The 27589-nt window shown below is 42.9% G+C and overlaps 1 long non-coding RNA gene across 1 annotated transcript; it reads right to left on the bottom strand.

Annotated features, from left to right (window-relative positions):
* Positions 1 to 1799: 1799 nt before the first annotated feature.
* Positions 1800 to 27589, bottom strand: LOC122696866. The gene is made up of 3 exons (XR_006341921.1): positions 26126 to 27589; positions 25365 to 25511; positions 1800 to 3405 (listed from the first exon to the last, which is right to left on the bottom strand). It is a non-coding gene; the product is annotated as an uncharacterized LOC122696866 (long non-coding RNA).

Raw genomic sequence — 27589 nt, 5'->3', positions numbered from 1 at the left:
TTCATGGATTGGAAGAATCAATATAATGAAACCGAGTACACTACCCAAAGCAATCTGTAGATTCAATGCAATCCCCATCAAGCTTCCAAGTGTATTTTTCAGAGAACTAGAATAAATAATTTCACAATTTGTATGGAAATACAAAAAACCTTGAATAGCAAAAGCAATCTTGAGAAAGAAGAGTGGAACTGATGGAATCGACCTGCCTGGCTCAGGCTCTACTACAAAGTCACAGTCATCAAGACAGTATGGTACTGGCACAAAGACAGAAATATTGATCAATGGAGCAAAATAGAAAGCCCAGAAATAAATCCATAGTGTTTTGATTGGACCTGGATCTCCACTTGAGCCTGAATTGGTGATTGACACTGGGGCATGGTTGGAGTCAAGAGTTGGAGTCGAGTCTAGCCTGAGTGTCCATGTGAGCCCGAGGTGGTGGTTGAATCTGGGGCATGGTTGGAATTAAGGGTTGGGTCTGGCCTGGGTCTAAATGTGACTCAGAGGTGATGGTCTTAGCTGGGACATGGTTGGAGATAAGGACTGAGGCTAAGCCTGGGCTACAGGGTGGATCAAGGACTGGACCAATAGCAGTTGTGAAGTTAATTTAGCTAGAATTTGGGATTGCTTGGCCTTAGAGCATTCACAGAATACGATACGGTGCAAGTCTAGAGGGGACCCAGGTACTGTGTCAGTAGACACCAGAGACTGACTGTGCAGAAAGGGGAGACCCAGAAGAGCTGCCTGCGTGTCTTCTGTAGATGAACCCTCAATGTGTGAGGAAATCGGAGCTTTTTGGGACCAAGCATCTGTTCGGGTTTGCTTTTTATTTTCCACAAATGCTGGTGCCCAGGATGTCCTGCTTGTCACTCAGTGACTTAATTCCCTTCCCCAATGATGTCAGATGGCAGCCTGCCTCCTCCTCCTTTTCTTACTCTTTCCAAATTTTTAATTCCACTCTCCTGGTGATTCATATCTCCAGCAGCTTCTGGATATCTGTGCTGACAAAAAAGAGGCTACCTGCCTTTACTTGTCTGTTTCTGGGGTCTCACCAAAATCATGCCTCTGGTGAGTGTATGGGAAGGTATTCTTTTGGGTCCCCAAGTGTGTCAAGGTGGAGAAGCTCCATTCTTTGGCAGCCCCCACCACCAAGACAGGGTGGGAAGAGGATAGCTGGAACGGACGATCCCTACGATGGCTGGTCTCCAAGGGGAGCATGGGCGTGACATTTGTGGGACGGTGCCCGTTGTTAGTGCCATGGGCTCACCCTGAGGGAGGCTCAGCAAGGAGCCTAATGGTGCTGAGGTGGAAGGCAGGTCCCTGTATCAGGATGACATGGTGGGAAGGAGAGAAAACCAGTGGGTGGAAGACTGTCCAGGGGAAAGAGAGGCTGTGGTGTTGGCGAGGCTCTCAGGGATGAATCTGAGTGAGTGAAAACTAAGGCGGGAACGAAGCCTGGAGAAAAGCTGGAGAAATGCTTGAGGCTCGAGGCAGAGGCTGTTTGGGCAGAGGAGACATGGAGGACATGGGGAGCGGACTTTTCCCGCCAGAGCTGTTGGGCTCCAGGAGGTGTTTCTTTGCACATCTCCCCTGGGGCATCTTGAGAGGAGACCTGATAAAAGCTGCCTTTGTCAGAGAACCTCCCCAGATGTCTGCAGCAGACATGAGGAACAAGCTGCAGCCAGGAGTTTCTGGGCCGGGAGAACTGGGCAGGCTGGGAAGGGGTGGTCATCTGCAACCAACTGCCCTGCACGAGCCCCATACTGAATTCACAATGTCCGTGCTGTCTCTTACCACAGGATTTTAGCCATAACCCACCCCCAGGACTCCCCCTTCCAGTTCAACCCCAGGCTACCTGCAGCCCTGGGGTCACACCATAGGCTCTGGAAAGAAGAACCACTGAGGAGAGAAGGGGATGATTCTCTACCGTTGCAGAAGCGGTGTCACCTCCCAGACCTCTTCCAGTGGTTCCAGGCAACCTCTGCAAGCTGGAAATTAGCAAACTGGGTCATGGTGAGGAAGCCAGGGCATAGGGGTATTACAGGAGGCTGATTGCAGTATCCCTTTAAGGGGACACAATTGGGATATTGGAAACCAAGTACCAGGGCCCAAGGCCACATGATCCCTGACAGTGATGGTGAAGCTTGTGATAGGGTTTACATTAAAAAAGTGCTTTCATACCCACTACCCCTTGATGCCTTCACCAGTCCCTTTGTGAGGGAGAATGGGCAGCATTCACTGCTTAGATGAATCTGAGAAATGTTAAATGATGTGCAAAAATAATTAACCTCAAATTAAAATGAATAAATTAATTAAAAAAACAAAACAGTGTGTCCACAGTTGAACCTGGAGTCCCACATCCCAATCCAGGTGTTATTGGTAGTGTAGCCCAGAGGCTCCTGCTGGACCAAACCGTTTTCCAGGCCCCTCCAGCTTCATTCTCTACATGGAATCTGGGTAGTCTCTGGGTCCTGTTCTTCCAGGAGCTTCCCTGAGAGTTCTCTTTCCCAAGGGATGGGTTCTGCCACTGGCCTCCTCTGAGCTGGTGGACCTGGGCCCTCAGAGTCGGAGAGATGGGGCTAACTCCAGGGGCACACATAGCTGAATGGCAAAATGTACCTTTCAAAGCTCCACTCCTTTCCCTACTCCTACTTCTCTGCTTTGGCTCCTTTTGATGCTGAGACACAGAAAAAATGAGGACTTGAGACCCAATTCTCAGTCTCTCCTCTCTAGACAAGCATCAGACTCTCAGTGTCCATACATAATAGGACTTTTGGCATTTCACTAACAGAGCTCTGTGGTTTTCCTTTTCATGAATTTTTAAGGTGGATAAAAATATTTTGTTTTCCTTTTTTGAAGCACATAAGGATTTTTGATCTGAGATTCACCCGGATCTTTTGTCATTGTTCCTCTGCTCAAAAACGCACACATTCTCAGAACAATGGGTGAATCTGACTCTGTCAGGTGGTCCTCTGTTTCCGAGTCCAGTGCCCCACTCCAAGACTCTCAAGACCTCAGCACTGTCCTCAGATCAGTCCTGTCCAAGATACCTATTCACGGCTGGTAAAACGGTGCTCGCGCACCTTGCTGTAGTTGAGACTGAACTCAGTATCCAGTCCTTGTGCCCTGGTTACTGTGTTTGGGAGATACCATGGAGCCCTCGAACATACCTGGAAAACTGATAATCTGAGATATTTGGAGAGACGTGGTCACTCTGCCCCCTGTCCAGCCTGGTTGTCTCCAGAGGGTAATGTTTTATTCTTCCATGAGAATAGATGTCCTATTCTTTCCCTTCTCAGGAATCTCTCTAGATGATTCAGAAGCGTAGAAATAATAATAGAAAAGAGAGGATCACGTACTTGTCGGTCTCAGCCAAGGTTTCCTTATCTTCGTGATGGTTCCATGTTTCTAAGGAGGAGAAAAGAACGGGTTATTCTCGAGCTAAGGAAGGATCCAGAAAAGGAGCCCTAGTGTACACAGAAAGGGGAGGATGGTATCGATCTCCCAGGAATTGGAGCTGGAGTTCAGTCTGTATCAGAAGTGCTTTTCAGAGAAAAGAGAGGATTCTCCATTTTCTGCATCACACGGCTGCCCTCAGGAAACTGGGCACAGGGTGTGCTTGGGGGCTAACGTTCTAGGCCCACGTTCTCCAGCTCTGATCAGTCACAATGGGCTCCTGAGGGTGAGGAAGGAGCAATGGAGGTGAAGGCTGGGACACGCCACCCCCTCCCCGGGACATTCAGCCCTGCAGCTCCACCCACCTTCCTCCTCTGAGACTCCCTTCCAGCCTTAGTCAAGTTTCAGTTCATCCTACCTGGAGCTCAGACAATGCTTATTACAGTTTATGTCAGAAAAAAAAAAGATGGAGGGAACCAGATGCAAGTTTCTGGTTGTCTTTCCTCTGGGCTTGTACAGTGCTCAGCTCTCTCAGCAAACAGTGTGACAGTGTGTGCAGAGCAGTGCTAGCCATCATTAAGCCTTGGTGTCCAGGGTTATTAGTGGGGCTCAGTCACATTCGAATGAAAGGATCATGTGACTGTACTTAGCTAGTCACCAGTACCCCTCCCTGACATCAGACTGTTATAGCCTGTCCAAATGACCAGGACTTGATTAATAAATAACAACTTTTCTAACTTTTCTCACTGCTTCCAGCTTAGGACAAACCAGAGAAACCCAAATATATATACCTAACCAGTCACATAAGGTGCCCTACTTTGGGACTTCCCTGGTGGTACAGTGGCAAAGAACCTGTGTGGCAATGCAGGGAACATGAGTTTGCTGCCTGCTCTGGGAAGATCCCACATGCCCTAGGGCAACTACACCCGTGTACCACAGCTCCTGAGCCTGTGCTCTGGAGCCCACAACTACTGAAGCCTGAACACCTAGAGCCCGAGCTCTGCAACAATGAACACCTTACTCATCACAGCTAGAGAAAGCCTGAGTGCCACAGTGAAGACCCAGCACAGCCAAAGACGATAATAAATGCAAACGTTACAAATATGCCCTACTTCTAGTTAGCTGTCAACAGCTTCCCAGTTCCAACAGCCTCTACTCAGGGCACACCCAAAGCCTCCCATTATCTCCCCTATAAAGCTCCCCCCTCCCCTGCCAAGCTTTGGATCTCTGGCCAACACAAGTAATGGTGGCTGACTCCCTTGTTAAAGCAAGCTCCGAACAAACAACTTGGCTTCTTTTCATTTGGTTGGTTTGTATTTATTCCCAGCTACATTTTTAATGGCTTTCCTAGATTCAAGTCTTAAATGATAGAAAACTGAAATAGAAAAGTTATAGAAAGAACACTGTCAAGGTTCTGATTCAAGATGGTGATGCAGGAGGATGCTTTGCTCACCACCTTCCATGGACACACACATTTTACAGCTCTATGTGGAATAATTTCCTCTGGGCGGGGCTGGGGGTCTAAAGACTGGCTGAGCAATAACTACACATCAGGCAAAAGAGAGAAAACACACACTGAATCAGATATGAGAAGGCAGACCACATCTCACAATTAACCCCACCTCTGACACTGCAACGCACAGTAGCGAGGGAACTCAAAAATAGGAGATTCTCCCTGAGAAGCAAAGGGCTTGAACCCCACATGGAGTACCCCAGTGTTTAAGACCTACATATGAGAAATGAGCCCCCAAAACATCTAGCATTGAAACCCAGCAGAGATTGCATGTATTATACAAGACCCTAAGACTGCCATGATCTAAGAAACAGATCTTAAAGAGCTCATGAATGACACTCACCCATCCAATGGCCCAGCCCATTGTGCAGACTTTAAGTGAGAGAGAACCATTTGCATGTATTACAGCACTGACCTGAGGGGCACACATCTAATTTAAAACACACATCAAAGAGTATTCTAGAACACTTGGGGGACAGAGACTCGGGGGGCATACCAGTCTGGATATGCATTCTCTCTGTCTTGCTCTGGACAACAGGCACCATCTATTTTTCTTCGTCTTCTTATGGGGGTACTCACCAATAGGTACCCACCTAGCTACAGTCAACAGAGGGCATGTTTGCATGCTATCTCTGCCATGCTCCAGAGCACCAGATTCTATCAGAAGGAAGCTTTTACAGGCTTCTGGTGCCCTGATTTCTGTAGCTAATGCCCAGGGAACCTCCTTAATCATCTGGTTCTGGAGACAATGGGAGTCTCTTATTCTTTCATGTCAGAGAGACACTTTTTGGTAGGCTATCAAGCCCAGAGCATTGCACAGATAGCAGACTGAAAGATGCCCCACACTTTTTTCAACAGTGGAGGAGGCATATTTGCTGATCTAAGAGCTCTGGTCTGAGGAGCAGGCTTATGGTATGATATAAATCCAGGGACCTAAGGTAGTGCTTTCAGGGAGCAGAGGCCATCAGAGGCGATCTCTGCATTCTCCCTTGGTCTCACCCCAGCTCATCAGTATCTCCCAGAAGGTAGCTTCTACCCTCAGCAGAAACCACAATTTTTGCACCTGCTGCCAGGTGATGCCTGTACATGGTCTGTCTCTGGTGGTTAAATGACTTACACTAATACATCCCACAGGATCGTAATCAAAAGAAGAAGTGTTCTCCGGAGCACAGCAAGAGACAACAGGCCTAGGAGCTCAGTCTATGAGACAGGCCTAATTTCTCTCTCTTTGCTATTGGAGTCAGCTTTTCCCCTTCAGGGGTTCTTATTCTTTATTTTTTGTTACTGTTCTTCTTCTTCTTCTTCTTTTTTCTTTTCTCTCTCTTTTTTTCCCCTCCCTCACACCCCACATCATGTGGGAGCCCAGTTCACAGGCCAGAGATGAGGTGTGAGCCCCTGTGGCTGAGTTCGAATTTCTTGAGTAACAGAGAATGTGGGGCCCCAGGAAATATTAATCAGAATAAAGTACCCAAGAGGTTCACATCTTAACACCAAGACCTGGTTCTACCTAACTAACTGCCTGCAAACTCCCCTTCTGGAAATGTCAGGCCAAACAACTAACAAGATGGGAATAAAGCCACAGTCATCACACACACACACACACACAAACACACACACACACAAATGATGAGGCGGCAAGAAAAAAAATGTTCCAGATGACAGAGAAAGGTAAAAATTTACAAGACCAAATAAATGAAGAGAAAATAGGCCAACCTATCTGTAAAATAATTAATGATAGTAAAGAAGTTTCAAAATATCAAAATAGAATGGAGAAAATGCAAGAAAGATTTACTCATTTAACGAACACCTAGAAGAAATAAAGAATAAACAGTGACGAGCAACACAGTACCGAAATTAAAAATACTTCAGAAGGAGTAGATAGCAGAATAACTGAAGCAGAAGAATGGATAAGTGAGCTGGAAGACAGAATAGTAGAAATAACTACCAAGGATCAGAATAAAGAAAAAAGAATGAAAATAACTGAGGACTGTGTCAGAGACCACTGGAACAATATTAAACACACCGACATTTGAATTATAGGGGTTCCATAAAAAGACAAGAAGAAGAAAGGGTATGAGAAAGTATTTGAGGAGATTATAGTCAAACACTCCCCTAATATGGGGAAGGAAAACCACCCAAGTCCAGGAATTCTAGAGAGTCCCATACAGGATAAACCCAAACAGAAATGCACCAAGACACATATTAATCAAACTAACAAAAATTAAACACCAAGATAAATAGTAAAAGCAGCAAGGGAAAAGCAAAAAATAACAGACAAAGGAATCCCCAAAAGGTTAATACCTGACTTTTTGGCAGAAACTCTGCAGCCCAGAAGAGAGTGGCAAGATATATTTAAAATGATGAAAGAGAAAAACCTACAACAAGAGAACTCTACCCAGCAAAGATATCATTCACATTGGATGGTGAAATCAAAAGTTTCATAGACAAGCAAAAGCTAAGAGAATTCAGCACCACCAAACCAGCTTTACAACACATGCTTAAGGAAATTCTACAGCAGGAAAGGCCAGACAGGAGAAAGATCCACAAAAGAGACCTATTGCTAATCATCAAAGATGCACTCTGAAAGATAAATTTCTAATCAAACACACATATGAGGTCTGACAGACATCCTTTCCGTAGAACTTAGAGGCTGGGTACTAGTAACATTTGACAAAATTCAACATCCATTTATGGCTAAAAAATCCAACAAAGTGATAGAGCAGGAACAGACCAATATGAAATAAAGTGATTTATGACAAGCTTACAGTTATGGTGAAAAACTAAAGCTTTTTCTCTAATGTAAGGAACAAGATAAAAACGTCCACTCCTGGTTTATTCAGGAAAGTGTTGGAAGTCCTAGCCAGACAAATTATTTAAAATAATAATAATAAAAGCATTCCACTAGAAATAAAGAAGTAAAACTGTCACTATTTGCAGATGATGTAATATGATTTACAGAATAAAATGAAGAAGGATCAGTCAAGATGACAGGGTAAGAGGATGTGAAACTCACTATGAACACAACAAAACTAAATCTACATGTAGAATAATTCTCAACGAAAGGTAACAGAAAACTGGATGAAGGATTCCAGTACAATCAAGACTATCAGAAGGAAGCACAGGTAGTCAGGTAGGAAGGGATGAAAAGCAATCTTCTTGACATCTGTGACCTTAGGAGGACACTCAGAAGAAAAGGGAAAACACACAGCTGGACATCTACCCCTGGGAGGGATTCTTAATACCCACAAATTGGGTTCTAACACAAGGGAGACAAGCCCATTGGGTGGTGGAAGGACTGCTGGGACAAATAGATGGGCAGTGGGAAACTTGGACTTTCTTCACAGGGAGAGCATGTGCTTGCTGGCTTGCTCCTGAGGCAAGGCGAAGAGAATTCTGTTCTAGCAGCTGTTGATTTTCTCATTATCACCTCAAAACATGTCCTAGCCTTAGAAAAGCAAACACTTTGGTCCTGCTCACTCCATGGCAAAGTTCGGCATTGAATCTGGAGCAATGACAACCAGACATGAAGACGTGACCGTGGGTGCAGAAGTAACCTGGCTTTGGGGTAGAGCCTGGGTGCGGCAGAAAGAGCGCAATGCTTGGTGCTTACTCAGCAGGGCATCAGGAGCAGCCCAGCCCTCTGACAACAGCCACTGCATGATATCTTGCCCCCCAGATACATGCAGAGAGATCACCAAAGCCCTTTGTCTCCACAACTGGGCAGGAATGGCAGAAAATGGGGGCAGTGATCAGCTGTGAGGACCAAAGAAGTCTTGAACCTCACGCTGAATCTGTGCAGACTGAAAGAAGTAACTATGGGTGCCTGTCCATGCAGAGCATCAGAGAGAGCTCAGGCCTCTGTCCACAGCACACTTAACTGAAGAACCTCCAAAGACCCCACTTGCTGCATGTCTCCCCCGCTCAGAGGTAAGGGACCTGGTGAAGGGACAGGAGAAAACACACTTAAAGGAAACAGGGCCAACTTGGGCCAACCCATCAAATAAGAATATGGGACTTCAACACCTCAAGTGCATCCGTGGCCTTCACTGGTACAATAGACAATAGATCAACTGGACTTCATGTATCACTACAAGACATTGTATCCTAAAGTAGTAGAATAAACATTCTTTTTTAAATGCACATGAAACATTCATATGAATACATCACATGCTAGGGCACAAAACAAATCTCAACAAATTAGAGAAGAAAAATTATATAAAGCATTTTTTTTCTGGTCACACCAGTACGAAATTAAAAATAAATTGCTGTAAGAAAAAGAGAAAAAGCACAGGAGGCTAAATATGCTAACAGCAGCAACAAAAAAGCAATTTGTCAGTGAATATCTCAATGCCAAAGAAAGGCAATGCCAAAGAATGCTCAAACTGCCACACAATAGTACTCATCTCACACACTAGTAAAATAATGCTCACAATTCTCCAAGCCAGGCTTCAGCAATACATGAACCATGAAGTTCCAGATGTTCCAGATGATTTTAGGAAAGGCAGAGGAACCAGAGAGCAAATTGCCAACATCTGCTGGATCATTGAAAAATCAAGAGAATGCCAAAAAAACATCTATTTCTGCTTTATTGACTATGCCAAAGCCTTCGACTGTGTGGATCACAATAAACTGTGGAAAATTCTGAAAGAGATGGGAACACCGGACCACCTGACCTGCCTGTTGTGGAACCTGTATGCAGGTCAGGAAGCAACAGTTAGAACTGGACATGGAACAACAGACTGGTTCCAAATAGGAAAAGGAGTATGTCAAGGCTGTATATTGTCAGCCTGCTTATTTAACTTCTATGCAGAGTACATCATGAGAAATGCTGGGCCAGATGAAGCACAAGCTGGATTCAAGATTGGTGGGAGAAAGATCGATAACCTCAGATATGCAGATGATACCACCCTTATGGCAGAAAGTGAAGAGGAACTAAAGAGCCTCTTGATGAAAGTGAAAGAGGAGAGTGGAAAAGTTGGCTTAAAGCTCAACATTCAAAAAACTAAGATCATGGCATCCGGTCCCATCACTCCATGGCAGATAGATGGGGAAACAGTGGAAACAGTGGCTGACTTTATTTTTCTGGGCTCCAAAATCACTGCAGATGGTGATTGCGGTCATGAAATTTAAAGATGCTTACTCCTTGGAAGGAAAGTTATGACCAGACTAGACAGCATATTAAAAAACAGAGACATTATTTTGCCAACAAAGATCCGTCTAGACAAGGCTATGGTTTTTCCAGTGGTCATGTATGGATGTGAGAGTTGGAATATAAAGAAAGCTTAGTGACAAAGAACTGATGCTTTTGAACTGTGGTGTTGGAGAAGACTCTTGAGAGTCCCTTGGACTGCAAGGAGATGCAACCAGTCCATCCTAAAGGAGCTCAGTCCTGAGTGTTCATTGGAAGGACTGATGCTGAAGCTGAAACTCCAATACTTTGGTCTCCTGATGTGAAGAGCTGACTCTTTTGAAAAGACCCCTGATGCTGGGATTAAGGGCAGGAGGAGAAGGGGACGACAGAGGATGAGATGGTTGGATGGCATCAGGGACTCGTTGGACATGAGTTTGGGTAAACTCTGGCAGTTGGTTATGGACAGGGAGGCCTGGTGTGCTGCGGTTCATGGGGTTGCAAAGAGTCGGACACAACTGAGAAACGGAAATGAACTGAACTGAACTGAAAGTGGAGGTAGTAATATTTCGTGTGTTATAGGTTTATTAAGAGGATCAAACCATGTCTATAAAGTCATTGCCTCTTTGGGAACCCATTATAAAGTTAAGTCGGGCTGATGACTGTTACTACCCTGGCCAATTGCCCAAGGTTCCCGAAAATGCAATGTTGGAAATTTAAGAGCTCCGACGATAAAAAAAAATTCATTTATTGACAAAAACACAGACCCAAGAAAGGACTCAGTTCAGTCTCTCTGTCGTGTCCGACTCTTTACGACCTCATGAATCACAACACGCCAGGCCTCCCTGTCCATCACAAACTCCCAGAGTATACTCAAACTCATGCCCATCGAGTCGGCGATGCCATCCAGCCATCTCATCCTCTGTTGTCCCCTTCTCCTCCTGCCCCTAATCCCTCCCAGCATCAGGGTCTTTTCCAATGAGTCAACTCTTCGCATGAGGCGGCCAAGGTATTGGAGTTTCAACTTCAGCATCAGTCCTTCCAGTGAACACCCAGCACTGGTCTCCTTCAGGATGGACTGGTTGCATCTCCTTGCAGTCCAAGGGACTCTCAAGAGTCTTCTCCAACACCACAGTTGAAAAGCATCAATTTTTCGGTGCTCAGCTTTCTTCACAGTCCAACTCTCACATCCATACATAACCACTGGAAAAACCATAGCCTTGACCAGATGGACCTTTGTTGGCAAAGTAATGTCTCTGCTTTTTAATATGCTGTCTAGTTTGACCATAACTTTCCTTCCAATGAGTAAGGGTCTCTTAATTTCATGCCTGCAGTCACCATCCACAGTGATTTTGGAGCCCCAAAAAACAAAGTGTGACACTGTTTCTACTCTCTCCCTATCCACTTCCCATGAGGTGATGGGACCAGATGCCATGATCTTAGTTTTCTGAATGTTAAGCTTTAAGTCAACGTGTTGACTCTCCTCTTTCACTTTCATCAAGAGGCCTTTCAGTTCCTCTTCACTCTCTGCCATAAGGGTGTTGCCATCTGCATATCGGAGGTTATTGATATTTCTCCTAGCAATCTTGATTCCAGCTTGTGCTTCTTCCAGCCCAGTGTTTCTTATGATGTACTCTGCATATAATTTAAATAAGCAGGGTGACAATATACAACCTTGAAGTACTCCTTTTCCTATTTGGAACCAGTCTGTTGTTCCATGTCAAGTTTTAACTGTTCCTTCCTGACCTGCATACAGGTTTCTCAAGAGGCAGGTCAGGTGGTCTGGTATTCCCATCTCTTTCAGAATTTTCCACAGTTTATTGTGATCCACACAGTCAAAGGCTTTGGCGTGGTCAGTAAAGCAGAAATAGATGTATTTTTCTGAAACTGTTTTGCTTTTTCAATGATCCAGCGCATATTGGCAATTTGATCTCCGGTTCCTCTGTCTTTTCTAAAACTAGCTTGAACATCTGGAAGTTCTTGGTTCACATATTGCTGAAGCCTGGCTTGGAGAATTTTGAGCATTATTTTACTAGTGTGTGAGATGAGTGCAATTGTGCGGTAGTTTGACCATTCTTTGGGATTGCCTTTCTTAGGAATTGGAATGAAAACTGACCTTTTCCAGTCCTGTGGCCACTGCTGAGTCTTCCAAATTTGCTGGCATTGAGTGCAGCACTTTCACAGCATCAGCTTTCAGGATGTGAAATAGCTCAACTGTAATTCCATCACATCCACTAGCTTTGTTTGTAGTGATGCTTTCTAAGGCCCAATTGACTTCACAATCCAGGATGTCTGGCTCTAGGTGAGTGATCACACCATTGGGATTATGTGGGTCGTGAAGATCTTTTTTGTACAGTTCTGTGTTTTCTTGCCACCTCTTCTTAATATCTTCTGCTTCTGTTAGGTCCATAACATTTCTGTCTTTTATCGAACCCATCTTTGCCTGAAATATTCCCTTGATATCTCTAAGTTTCTGGAAGAGATCTCTAGTCTTTCCCATTCTGTTGTGTTCCTCCATTTCTTTGCATTGATCACTGAGGAAGGCTTTCTTATTTCTCCTGGCTATTCTTTGCAACTCTGCGTTCAAATGGGAATATCTTTCCTTTTCTCCTTTGCTTTTTGCTTCTCTTCTTTTCACAGCTATTTCTAAGGCCTCCTCAGACAACCATTTTGCCTTTTTGCATTTGTTTTCCATGGAGAATGTCTTGATCCCTGTCTCCTGTACAATGTCATGAACCTCTGCCCATAGTTCTTCAGGCTCTCTGTCTATCAGATCTAGCCCCTTAAATCTATTTCTCACTTCCACTTTATAGTCATAAGGGATTTGATTTAGGTCATACCTGTATGGTCTAGTGATTTTCCCTACTTTCTTCAGTTTAAGTCTGAATTTGGCAATAAGGAGTTCATGATCTGAGACACAGTCAGCTCCTGGTCTTGTTTTTGCTGACTGTATAGAGCTTCTCCATCTTTGGCTGCAAAGAATATAATCAATCTGATTTCGGTGTTGACCATCTGGTGATGTCCATGTGTTGAGTCTTCTCTTGTGTTGTTGGAAGAAGGTGTTTGCTATGACCAGTGCATTCTCTTGGCAAAACTCTATTAGCCTTTGCCCTGCTTCATTCTGTACTCCAAGGCCAAATTTGCCTGTTACTCCAGGTGTTTCTTGACTTCCTACTTTTGCATTCCAGTCCCCTATAAGGAAAAGGACATCTTTCTGGGTGTTAGTTCTAGAAGGTCTTGCAGATCTTCACAGAACTGTTCTGCTTCAGCCTCTTTAGCACTCCTGGTTGTGTTATGTGGCTCTGTGGAACGGGAACGTCTGTGAGGAGACATTCCGCGTCCAAGGGCAAAGGAGAAGCCCCAGCAAGAGGGCAGGAGGGGCGAAGTCACCTTTAGAGTCAAACCCCATGCCTGCCAGAGACTCTCATTGCGCTCACACATACGTTGTACACACCAGGACCCAGAGACCCCCACATGGACTGAGACAGAACTGTGTCTGAGCGTCTCCTGTGGGGGTACGGGTCAGCAGTGGAGTGCCGCAGGGGCAGGGGCTCTGGGTGCAGCAGACCGGGGTATGGCATAAGCCCTCCTGGAGGAGGTAGCCATTAACCCCAGCACAGAACCGCCAGAATTTACATAGGCTTGGAGAAACAGACTGGTTGAGGGCACAAACAGAACCTTGTGCACACCAGGACCAAGGAGAAAGGAGCAGTGACCCCATAAAACACTGACCCAGACAGGCCCGTGAGTGTCCAGGAGTCTCCAGCGGAGGCATGGGTTGGTGGTGGCCTGCACGGTAGGGGCGCTGAGTGTAGCAGTGTGTCCATGGGACCTTCTGAAGGAGGTCACCATTATCTTCATTACCTCTACCATAATTTGGCCTCAGGTCAAATAATAGGGAGAGAACACAGCACCACCCATTGACAGAAAACTGGATTAAATATTTACTGAGCATGCCCTCCCCCGCCCCCACATCAGAACAAGAATCAGTTTCCCCCTCAGTCAGTCTCTCCCATCATGAAGCATCCATACGCCTCCTATCCTTCTCCATCAGAGGGCAGACAGACTGAAAACCACAATCACAGAAAACTAAGCAATCTGATCACATGGACCATAGCCTTGTCTAACTCAATGAAACTATGAGTCACTCCGTATAGGGCCATCTAAGATGGACAGGTCTTGGTGGAGCATTCGGAGAAAATGTGGTCCACTGGAGAAGGGAAAGGCAAACCATTTCAGTATCCTTGCCGTGAGAACCCCATGAACAGTACGAAAAGGCAAAAAGTTAGGACACTTAAGGATAAACTCCCCTGGTCGGTAGGTGCCCAATATGCTACTGCAGGAGAGTGGAGAAGTAACTCCAGAATGAATGAAGAGACACAGCTAAAGCACAAACAACACCCAGTTGTGGATGTGACTGGTGATGGAAGTAAAGTCCAATGCTATAAAGATCAATATTGCATAGGAACCTAGAATATCAGGTCCATGAACCAAGGCAAATTAGAAGTGGTCAAACAGGAGATGGCAAGCGTGAACACTGATATTTTACAAATCAGTGAACTAAAATGGACCAGAATGGGTGAATTTCACTTAGATGACTATTATATCTACTACTGTGGGCAAGAATGCTTTAGAAGAAATGGAGTAGCCATCATAGTCAACAAAAGAGTCCGAAATGCAGTACTTGGATGTAATCTCAAAAACGACAGAGTGATCTCTGTTCATTTCCAAGGGAAACCATTCAATATCACAGATCACAGTAATCCAAGTCCTCTTGGGTAGTCCTCCATTATTTGAGACGTGGCACCGAGTCTCTCCTTCTTCGTGGAGATTTCTTGACTGTCCAGCTCTCATTGAGCCTTTTCACTTCAGCCCCTGTTATCTAGTCTCTGAGGAACAGTTTAGCCCCTAATTTTAAACTGTCATCTCCCCAGCGCCCCCGCCCCCCCCCCCCCTCCGCCGCGCCACCCCTACCCTCGCCATGGGGGAGAATCTTGGCTAAGTATACATTGGTTGAACAGGGAATATTTATTGATATGCACAGCTCTTGTCTTGCATAAATGGACAGTAACAAAGGATGACAAGAATGAGGCATTTTTTGTTGTTGTCGCTGTTGAGAAAAATGTATGGATCATCTCACTAATCTATTAGGAAATGGGATTTCTCCTTGGAATGCCATTCAAATTAGCAACAAGTCTTTGTAGTTCAGAAAAAGGATTATGGGATTAGAATCCATATTTATAAGATTTATGAATCAGAGTCTTATTTTCACAGTCTCCTTTTGGGAGGCATTTATTGACTTAGCCCTAGATAACGGAATACAGTATCCATCCCTCAAACTTCTTTAAAACCCTGGGACATTAAGATGAGGGGAAGGAGTAAGAGACGGTCTATGAAGAGGTGACTTGTAGTCATTTTATGGAGGAAAGATAGAAAAATATTATTGTAGAACAATAAAAGAGTGTAAAATCAAGTACAAACCTTGTGTGACAAAGATGACAGTGAAGAATATGTTTTGTGATTCTTGGTGGTGTGAATATCTTTCTTGATTCTCTGAATAATTCCTGGTCCTACATTCTACAATATAGATATTCATTTGATCCTGGGCTTGAGTTAGGCTGTGCTCAGTCCACTTTCTTCATTACCAATTGGTATTGTATTCCTGAAGACTGATGATCTTCCAGCAGAGCTGGAAACTGCATTTTCAAACTGTCTGCACTGGATGCACAAAAATCAAGTGTTCAATAGGAGTTATTATCTATGAAAGGAATTCAAAAGAAATGTGAAAAACTAGAGAGAAGAAAAAGAAGTTGGAGCAAGAAGTAATGAATCTCAAAAGTCATATAGAAAAAAGAATATAATAGAACACAGTCAAGTTGAGCAGTATAAACAGGAGACTGTGGAAAGAGGGAGACAGGATCTAGCAGAGAAATAAAAAGAAGTCAAACTATTTTTGCAGGTTAATTCGTTGATCTGTCATGTGCTTGAATTCACTTTCACTGCAGATTACATTCCAGATGTAAACAGCTTATCTGTTTTCTCTATTTCCCTTAGAGCAGTTTGTTTTATAGATTTCAAAGAAGGGGACACTTGTCCTCCCTTTAGATATTTCAGTTTTCATCACACTTACACTAAATTGACCTATCAGAATGATCCTCACAAGAGAATCCTTTTACTTATCAATTGGTATAAAACAAGACTATGAGGAATAAAGAAAACATTGTGGTTTAGAGCTAGTATCATCCTCTTGAATTATTCTTGTCTTGTTCAATTTTTAAAATTTTAAGTTGATCCTCTTATTCTTTGAATTGTCAGTATATAAGTACTACTATAATAATGATTTCACTTTAATTTTATAATTCAGATTTAATTCACTTGACATTGTCAATAATTATTTTAAACTTCCGTTCTATTTTTTTTTTTCACTTTTAAAATCTCTCTCTGAAAAACTGACTCAACACTAAAGGGAACAAATATAATATCCCACGTTATAAATATTTCTAAAATGTTACCTTTTTCAATTTGCTTTAGATAAAAGCAGGATCTCAACAGATGGAACTCAGAAGTAAAGTCTTGGAATCTGAACTCTCCAAGATGAAAACCTTGCATGAAGATTCTAACAAAGCAGAGTTGGAAAAATATAAGAAATTGTACTTAGTAAAACTAGATGTTAGAAAGTCTTTGGAAGATAAACTACACAAGTGAGTCAAAACACAGAATCACAGAAAAGAAATTTAGGTCATTAATTTGTCTCTAAAGCTTAATTTTTATAGAGTGTGTTTCATGAGATTGGCAGAAAGTGAAAGCTAACTAGATAGTCACTGCTAAGGGAGGGCCCTAAGACAAACTATTAATACTGTATCAAGTTTTTCTACACTATGAGCAAAGTCTCTGTTTCATAATTTTATTAATATATTTTTATGCATCTACACTGTTCTTCAACTTTTATGAAAATATCAACATCAGTTCAGTTCAGTTCAGTTGCTCACTTGTGTCCAACTCTTTCCATTCCCTTGGACTGCAGCACACCAGGCTTCCCTGTCCATCACCAACTCCGGGAGCTTTTACAAACTCATGTCTATTGAGTCGGTGATGCCATCCAACCATCTCATCCTCTATCATCCCCTTCTCCTGATGCCTTCAATCTTTCCCAGCATCAGGGTCTTTTCAAATGAGTCAGTTCTTTGCATCAGGTGGCTAAAGTTTTGGAGTTTCAGCTTCAACAAAGTCCTTCCAATGAACATTCAGGGCTGATTTCCTTTAGGATGGACTGGTTGGATCTCCTTGCAGCCCGAGGGACCCTCAAGTCTTCTTCAACATCACAGTTCAAAAGCATCAATTCTTCGGCCCTCAGCTCTCTTTATTCCCCAACTCTCACACCCATACATGACTACTGGAAAAACCATAGCTTTGACTAGATGGACCTTTGTTGGCAAAGCAATGTCTCTGCTTTTCAATATGCTGTCTAGGTTGGTCATAGCTTTTCTTCCAAGGAACAAGTATCTTTTAATTTCATGGCTTCAGTCAACATCTGCAGTGATTTTGGAGCCCAGAAAATCACCGTCACTGTTTCCATTGCTTCCCCGTCTATTTGCCAGGAATTGATGGGACCAGATGCCATGATCTTAGTTTTCTGAATGTTGAGTTTTAAGCCAACTTTTTCACTCTCCTCTTTCACTTTCATCAAGAGGCTCTTTTGTTCTTCTTCACTTTCTGCCTTGATGCTGGGGTCATCTCCATATCTGAGGTTATTGATAGAAATACAAATATTTCTAAATTTCAGTATTTCATCCCAGCAATCTTGATTCCAGCTTGTGCTTCATCCAGCCCAGCATTTCTCATGATGTACTCTGCATATAGGTTAAAAAAGCAGGGTGGCAATATACAGCCTTGACATACTCCTTTTCCAATTTGGAACCAGTCTGTTGTTCCATGTCCACTTCTAAGTGTTGCTTCCTGACCTGCATACAGATTTCTCAGGAGGGAGATTAGGTGGCCGGGTATTCCCATCTCTTATAAGTCATCAGGAAAATAGAAATTAAAATCTCAGTGAGATAGCACTACATACCCATTAGAATGGGTGACATTTAAAAGGCTAACCATACAAGTATTGGAGTGGATGCAGAATTGGAACTCATACACTGCTGGTGTGAATGCAAAGTGCACAACCACCTTGGAGGAGTTTGGAAGTTTCTTCAAAAGTTACACTCACACCTACATTAAGACCCAGCCATTTTACTCCATTTTATTTGGCCAAAGCAAAGGAAATACACACTCGGAACAGACTTGTACATCGACATTCCTGGCATCTTTTCTGTAACAGCCCCAACTGGAAATAACATAGTGTTGGCAAAGAAGGTTAGGGGGAGTGACTCTCGAAACTCCTGGTGTAGCATAAAATATAATTCCTATATATTTCAGCAAGAGCCATCAAAAGTACAATTATCCTACACACAAAGCTGTGCATGTGTAAAATGATGTATCCACAAGGGTCCACATATAGCTTTGTCTATAACAGCAAAAGGATGGAATCTCTTCAAGTGTCTGTCAATTAGGTAAATACATTAAAAAAACAAAAAAAAAAGGTACTAAACGTCCTCTATTAGTTTGCAGGGGTTGCCAAAACAGAATATACAGACTGGGTGACTGAAACAAAAGTAATTTATTTTCTTACAATTCTGGAGGCTGGAAATCCGAGATCAAACTTATTAGCAGGATTGTTTCTCCTGAGGTCTCGGTCTTTGGCTTGCAGATGGCTGCCTTCTTTGTTACTACTTTTTGTTCTATATGAAAACATTGTTTTTGTAATGTCACAAATAGAATAAATTCAACTCATCCTAAAATACCATCAATTGTGAAAAGCAATAGACCACGTGAAATTAGCACCTCCCTCCTCTACATCCTAGAGGATTAATACAGTATCAATACAGATACTTCTTCCAGTTATAGGGCTAAGACGAGAAAGGAAAGACAGACACATATTAGGGATAATCATATGTAGTGAAATTAAAAAAAAAAAAAAACTGCCTTAATACATCTCAAAATATAGATTTAAAAAAGCTTAGGAAAAAAAGACTAACTGAAATTTACTTAAGAAAAAGTAGAAAAGCTTGACTACAAACTAAAGAAAAGAAAAGAAAAAATCATCAAGTATCTCTCTCCAAAGAAGGTTTATACTGAGATAGTTAGATAGGTATCCATGCCATTTTCAAAGGTACATGTCTATGAAAAATAGATAAAAGAACTTGCACCACTAAAAACTGATATCAGAACACTGACACCCCATCTGACTGTGGGGCCTCTTGCTGTTCTGCCTTTATGTGGTCCACGTGGCCTCTTCACTGACTCTGAGCACCCAGGACTATATTAGTTGACTGAATTTGGCAGAAAATGGTGCTAGTCCACTACCAGGCCTAGTCGTTCAGAAAATTAGCAGCACCCACATCCACCCTCTTAACCCGGCAGGGTCCCAAGCTGCCAGGTAAGAAGCCCAACCAGCTCACTGGAGAGAACCTCGCCAGAGGCCCACATGGAGAACAGAGGCCAAGCCATCCCAGTCAGACCACCAGAGGAATGCACCTGCAACAGGGACCCTAAGCAAGAGCTGCAGAACCTCCCAGTAGAGCCCAGTCAACCTGCAGAGCTGGGAAAGTCAATCAAATGGTGTGGTTTAAAGCCATTGTGTTCGGATGGCTGTTTCATAGGAACAGATGACTGAAAACACTGACAAAGCAGAGACACATATGCGAATACATACACACCCATCCCTTCTTGCTAAGCACTATAAAACAGCATCACTCAACGTTGCAAAATTCCACAGAAAAATAACAGCAAATCAAATCTTGCAGCTCAATGACTGGTTAACACACCATGGCCAAAAAAATGCTACAAATGGACTGTAAGATAGTGCAACAGTTATATATATATGTAATCCATTACTTTAGGGAGTTAAGAGAGAAACCATATATGATCATCACTCAAGTTCCAAAAGTACACTTGGAAAACATGTTAATTACCACTGTTTTACTACTGTTTTAAATTTACTTTGAAGTGTCAGGCTGCACTGAGGGAGGCCACAAGTCTCGGCAGTTTTCCTGGAGAACTATGGGGCAGAGAGATGAAGACAGTATCATTCAGGTTGAGTGAGGAAAAGGATAAGCTGCCAGCTATTACCAGCAGTAGTCAACATTTTTCCGAAAGTTCCAGTAAATCATCATCATTTACTGCTTTTTAATAATTATCAGCCAAAACCAGTTAGAAAATATAACAGAAAAGAAGATTCCATTCACATCAGGAACAAAAACTGAAAAGTATTTCATTGGAAAAACACCTGAAATGGGATTTTATTTCATATCCGTAATCAGTTAACAATGGGCACACTGGACGGTGGCATTGAGTAGGTAAAATGAGAACTTACTTTGATTTTCTACATTGTATGTTTTCTTTTATCTTTTTGATTGTGCATTACCTTTAAATTAAAAAATATATATATATTTTAAAATTCTAGACACAACTCTATAGAACCAACCAACATAAATCAATAAAACCTACAAAATTTTAATTTTTCAACCAGTATACATTTACTTCAAATAAGAACTATACTTATTATTTTATTTTGGGAATGAATCAGAAAAGTATATCATACGGTTTATATACAGGAATGATGCTGGGCTGGCAACAGGGCATTGGCCTTTACCGCAGGTTCCTCCTCACAGCTGACTCACATGGACTCTGGGCTCCCCTGCACATGGTTCCACATGCTTGGAAGAGCAGAATGCAAGGGAAGTGACCACTGGCCTACAGTTAAAACATCATCCATCCCATTCACTAGAGAAATTTTCCTTATGGTTTCCTGGCAGAGATTCAGATGAAAATCTGATCTGGCTATGAATCTATGGAAAGAAGTATTTTTAAGAATGAGGGGATTCCCTAGAGGTACATGGTTAGGGCTCTGTGCTTTCAATGCCCAGGGTGCAGGTTCAATCCCCGGTCAGGAACCAGATCCTGTGAGCCGCACAGCTTGGAAAAGAATCTGCCAAGGGCAGCCTGCTGACCTAAGTTTTAATACGTGTGTTGTGAAAATATGCAGATCCACACCCTAGGTAGAGGCTCTCCGTAGCTTGACTACTTGAGTATAATTTTGGCCTGAAATATTCCCGTCTAAGAAATAAATTGTACAGAGAGTGCCAGGTACTGGGTTTATCTGGGTTTTAAACTTGAATGTCTCTGAGATGACTGGGCTGGTCATGGAGGGGACTGGTGGAGAAAGGGTATTGACCAGCAGGTAGGACCCCCTTGTGCCTCTCTGATGCCTATCATTTCAATGGACAGTAGAAATTGCCCTCCACTTAGCTGATCAGCTCTTCCTGTGAGTTTTTGGTCAATGTGACTCTTGGGGTGAAATTGCACAAAATTCCTTTCCTAGCCCCAGTCTCAATTTCCTTTTCCAAAATGGACATCCTGCGACACAAGCTTGCACACAGGCACGAGCCAGACCAGCCACCACTGGAAATGGGCAAAATCCATTGTGTCCTTTAGAGACCGCCAGCTCCACCTGCCCATGGGATTTGGAAACAAACTTCGGAAACGCAGCTCCCTGGCCTGCACAGCACACTTCCAGCAACAATCCAAGAGGCAGAGGGACACGAGGCCTCCCTTCACACCAGGTGAAGCTCTCCCTCCGTGTTTAAAAGAGATGAACATCTAACTTGTGTTTACTGGCATGAAACTGAAACACAGGGGAGCATTTGGGGAATTGTAGGACGTTGTGATCACAGAGACAGCTAACTACACAAAGGGGAGAATCCTGTACGATAGAAACTCAAACCTCCTGCACGCTGTGAGGACAGAATGAGAAATGGCAGTTTACGCGCCGGGAAGCATTCTCTTTAAGCTCAGCATCTGCTAAAACCCCGACCTTGGACTCTGCTGTAGAGCTGTGGACAGCAGGGTGGATGTGTGTGGATTCTCTGCATGGCCAGAGTGCAAACTCTCTTTTGAGAACCAATACTTCAAAGTACAAACATACAACACAGATTCACAAATATGTTTACCATGGAAGGTAATGGGATTATATTCAGAAATGAAAAAAAGAGAAGTTAACATCCACATGTAAAGAAAAAAAACAGACAAACCATACTCTTCTGCAAAGCATTCCTGCATAAAGAAAGTTTCCATTTGAGAACCAAAGAGCAGTGGGCCTTGCGGGGGTAGAGAGGGAGGTGGAGAAGTGACCTTGGTTGGTGCAGTCTCACACCAGGAGGGAGTCTTAGCAGCCATCTGGCCAGGGGTCATGACAGCACATGCTCCAGAACGCCTTGTCTAATCAGCTGCTCGTACTTCCACCGAGGTAAAAAGTGCTCAGGGGAGAGTGGGAGGAAGAGAGAGGAATGAAAAGTGTTTTAAATTACATGTTGTGTCATTAAAAACCAGCAATACAGGATGAATATTTCAAACTGCACCAGTGAAGGAGTTAAAGTAAGCTTAAGTATATTTGCTGTTTTCATCAACCGAAATTGATGTTACTTAGAGCTATACTAAAATCTGAATTTTATACACAAATGCATTCCTTGCTTAAGTTAAATTTAAACTAAAGACTTATGAATTGTAGTAGGTATTTTCCTCAGTGTTCACGTTTTAAGATTTTAAACACAGGAAAGCCAGGTAGGTGATCTGGGCCATGGACCACAAGGGCTGTGGCAACAGTTCACTAAGAAGGCAAGCGGAAGGAGTGTATTCTCTACTAAACCTCTTCGAGGATCTATGTCGGAACAGTCACTCCTCTAACAGTGCAACGCTTCTCCCATATTCTTTTAGGATGAAAAGTCTTGTAACCCAAGAATGCTGGCCACACGCTGTGTGTGAGGCAAGTGGTGCCCGGCTAAGGCTCATCCTCCGTATCTCCCGAGAGCACACTGCTCTCATTCTGAGCTGGAATGGCATCTCCTGGTCTCATTCCCTCCCAAACAGCAAGGCTTAACACACAAGGGCACACTGACTAAATTCTGGTACGGGGAGGTGCAGGGAGTGAGGCAGGAAGACTTTTCAAGCTCACAGGTGACCAAAGGAATCTCAAAGACTAGATAGATATAGATCCCTGAGTAAAAATGAAGAACAGTGCATTAGAAAGTGCAGCGTAGAGAACTCTAGAAAGGAACTGAAGAAGTGAGTACAGCAAGTGCTCAAGTAAGCGGATGCTGTTTCAGCAGCACCGTGCGCCTGACAGTTCTCTACAAGCTCAAAGGCCTCTCGTGGGACCCATGGCCAAAGAAACTCCTGCCAACCAGTCATGAAGACCCATAGGCCAAGGGCTGATGTCTAACTTAACTGAATGTTTAAGTCTTACAACTATGAAATCCAAAACGAAAAAGGAAAAAATGAAAACGATGGAGGTGTTCACTGAACAGTTATTCCAATGTCTACTAAAGACATTTGTTCTCATTTCTGGGCAATGAGAAACATGCCCCATAGAGTCAAGAATAAAGGACTGTATGGTAGGGAAATGTTTCCCTATTAATATTTCACATTGTGTGGGTGATCTATAACACAGATTTTATAGAAAACTTATTTCAGATGTGCTAAGACATGTTAGAAGCCCCTTAATGTCCACTAGAGTAGATGATGCTTTTAAGTTACCCCAGTTTTACAGATTGATCCTGAGAGACAAAATCTCATCAAGAGGAAGGCTTCTGCCCACAAACTCTAGAATCCACATGCCACAGAGCCCACACACCAGAGCTACCAAGTCTGCGTGCTGCCACAATGGAAGCCCGTGTGTCTAGAGCCTGTGGGGAGCGGGCAGTCTGACTACACCCATTATCCCTACATGATGTTCAAGGGTCAACTGTATCGTCCCTTTCTGCTTCAAGGTTTTAGCCAAAGGATAAAAGGATATTTTATGATAAACTTAATGTCTATGACACAAATGATCATCGCAAGGTGGTATTTAATTTACTACTGATTCCAACATTTCCATCATTTGACACTCTTAAAAAGTTAAAGTATTCTCCTCCCAGAATATTGGAAATAAAAGCAAAACTAAACAAATGGGATCTAATGAAACTTAAAAGCTTTTGCACTACAAAGGAAACTATAAGGAAGGTGAAAAGACAGCCGTCAGATTGGGAGAAAATAATAGCAAATGAAGAAACAGACAAAGGATTAATCTCAAAAATATACAAGCAACTCCTGAAGCTCAATTCCAGAAAAATAAATGACCCAATCAAAAAATGGGCCAGAGAACTAAACAGACATTTCTCCAAAGAAGACATACAGATGGCTAACAAACACATGAAAAGGTGCTCAACATCACTCATTATTAGAGAAATGCAAATCAAAACCACAATGAGGTACCATTACACACCAGTCAGGATGGCTGCTATCCAAAAGTCTACAAGCAATAAATGCTGGAGAGGGTGTGGAGAAAAGGGAACCCTCTTACACTGTTGGTGGGAATGCAAACTAGTACAGCCACTATGGAAAAGTGTGGAGATTCCTTAAAAAACTGGAAATAGAACTGCCATATGACCCAGCAATACCACTTCTGGGCATACACACTGAGGAAACCAGATCTGAAAGAGACACGTGTACCCCAATGTTCATCGCAGCACTGTTTATAATAGCCAGGACATGGAAGCAACCTAGATGCCCATCAGCAGATGAATGGATAAGGAAGCTGTGGTACATATACACCATGGAATATTACTCAGCCGTCAAAAAGAATTCATTTGAACCAGTCCTAATGAGATGGATGAAACTGGAGCCCCTTATACAGAGTGAAGTAAGCCAGAAAGATAAAGAACATTACAGCATACTAACACATATATATGGAATTTAGAAAGATGGTAACGATAACCCTATATGCAAAACAGAAAAAGAGACACAGAAATACAGAACAGACTTTTCAACTCTGTGGGAGAAGGCAAGGGTGGGATGTTTCAAAAGAACAGCATGTATACTATCTATGGTGAAATAGATCACCAGCCCAGGTGGGATGCATGAGACAAGTGCTCGGGCCTGGTGCACTGGGAAGACCCAGAGGAATCGGGTGGAGAGGGAGGTGGGAGGGGGGATCGGGATGGGGAATAAGTGTAAATCTATGGCTGATTCATATCAATGTATGACAAAACCCACTGAAATGTTGTGAATTAATTAGCCTCCAACTAATAAAAAAATTAAAAAAAAAAAAAAAGTTAAAGTATTCTAAGACAGTAAATCCCTGGCTATGTTTTTTTTTTAATAGCACTGAAGTACCATCTTCAACTTCAAATTCTCCGTTGTCTTTTAGACACCGCACCTGAAAAGAAAAAACTGATGTTTTACAATACCTACATTATTTTTTATTATGAAGTAACCATCCAGTAGCTGGGCACTGTACATGCACCTACAGGTAAGCGTTAGGCTCTGTTTGCGTCTTCTCTGTGTAGTTAGGCTTAGCATTCTTTCCTGAGGCATTCTAGCAGTTCAAACTGTCCAGTTCTGATGGGGAGGAAGAAAAATGGCAAATCTCTGAATATATGTATAGGTCAGAACGGACAGCAAGGAAACAGAAGGAGATGCCAAAGAGAGTTTTGGGTTGGTTTTTCACTTTGATTTCATTTTCTTTTAACAATGTGTAAAATACTTACATCGTTACTTTATAAACAGGTACCACCAGAAATTTTTAATGGTTCAATCCCATTCCCATTACAGGTAAACGTTTTGGCTTGGGTTTATGTTTCCTCTCTTTTTTGTGCTTTGCTTTATTGTGCTTCTCTAATACTGATTTTTTTTTTCTTTAACAAACTAAACATTTCTGTCAACCCTGCATTGTCAGAGAGCAGAATTTTTTAGCAATAAAATATGTATATAATGCTGAGACATACTCAATAGATGAGTGTAAGCATGTTTTACATGCGCGGGGAAACCAAAAGATTTGTGTGAGATGTTTTAGTGAATATTCACTTTATTGTGAGTCAGAAACCAAACCTATGGTGTCTCCAAGTTATATGGCTATATACACTAGTATATATTCCTATATCCCCTCCTTTGGACAAAAGTAAGCACACTCTAAGCATTAAGCAAACATCCATTTTTTTTAAAGGTATACTTACTTCTATATATAGGCTTTTTGGAGGTTTCACATCCTGTGTGATGTCCAAACCGTGGTCTCCTGCCAATGACCTCATGTAGGTAGCAAGGGACATTTTGTAACCATTGAACCAGTCCACCTGGAGACATAAAGATGGCCATTTGACAAAGCTGTAAGAAAATAAACTTGCAGAAACTGTACACTAAGCCTTTCAAAAACAGCACAGATGCCCACATGCATCTTTCCTATGACCATTCATTCAAACTACAAATATTATCGATTGCCTCTTATGAACCAAGCACTGGTACCTAGAACAGTAGGTATTGGTCATTCTGCACAGTGGTACCTAATAATGATACTTTCAAGGACTGGACGATTCAATATTACAATAATGTTAACTGATCTACAGATCCAAGTCATTCTCAATCAAAACTCCAATTGTTCAAAAATATCAAACTTGACAAATAAGGCTAAAATTTACACGGAAATGCAAAAAGCCAAAAATAGTCAAGACACTTGAGAAAGAAGAACAAAATGGGAAAACTTACTTAAGAAGTACTACAAAATTATAATCATTTAAACAGTATGAAAAAGGTACAAGGACAAACTAAGACAAAAGAAAGCCCCGCCCCCTCCCTGCCAACCACAGACATGCAACTTGGCTCATACATTATTCACAAAAATCTATTCCAGTACCATGGATATCTCTGTGAAAAATAAAACAAGATAACTCCGAGCAGACTGTACAGAAAAACATCTTCATAACCTTCACTAGCAAAGCATGCGCGTGCATACATACACACATACACCCCTCCCTCAGGTTTGATACTTTGCCAGAACGACTCTCAGGACCCAGGAAAGCACTGCCCTGACGTCCACTGTTGTACTGTAGTGAAAGGAATACAAATGAGAACCAGCCAAAGGAAGAGACACCCAGGGTGAGGTCTGGGAGGGTCCCAGATGTGAAGCTTTGACTACCCCTCCCCGAGGAATCAGGACACACCACCCTCCCGGCACACTGCCGTGGAACAATGCACATGATGTGGTGTCAACCAGGGAAGCTCGCACAAGTCTGGATGTCAGGACACAGGCTGCATCGATGGATCAAACTATGACGGACTGAATCACAGATGACGGAGCCCTACTTCTGGTCCCCTCTCCTCTCTGCAATGATGTCAAGAGGCTGAAAGCCTCAAACCTGAGGGGAGAGTGGGAACCTCTGAATTTGCAGCCAGGTGGTCAGAAGGGAGAGTGGCCCTGGGAACCCCCAAACCATGGCTGGTGTCTGAAGTGAGGGCAGTCTTAACCTATGAAGTTTGGTCTAACTAGGGAGTTAGTGTCTGAAGTCACTGCAGCAGATGCTATGACTTTCACTTTGCAAATGAGGGAATTTAGGCACAGGGAGAGATGGAGCCTCCTGCCTAGGATCTCACAGAAGCAGAGCCAATATTTCCACAAGAGTCTGCTTGCCTTCAATCCTGTGTCC

Source organism: Cervus elaphus, chromosome 7 (assembly GCF_910594005.1).
Source record: "Cervus elaphus chromosome 7, mCerEla1.1, whole genome shotgun sequence".
Classification (NCBI taxonomy): Eukaryota; Metazoa; Chordata; class Mammalia; order Artiodactyla; family Cervidae; genus Cervus; species Cervus elaphus.
Note: the sequence above shows the minus strand (reverse complement) of the source record. Positions and strands in the feature narration are given on the sequence as shown.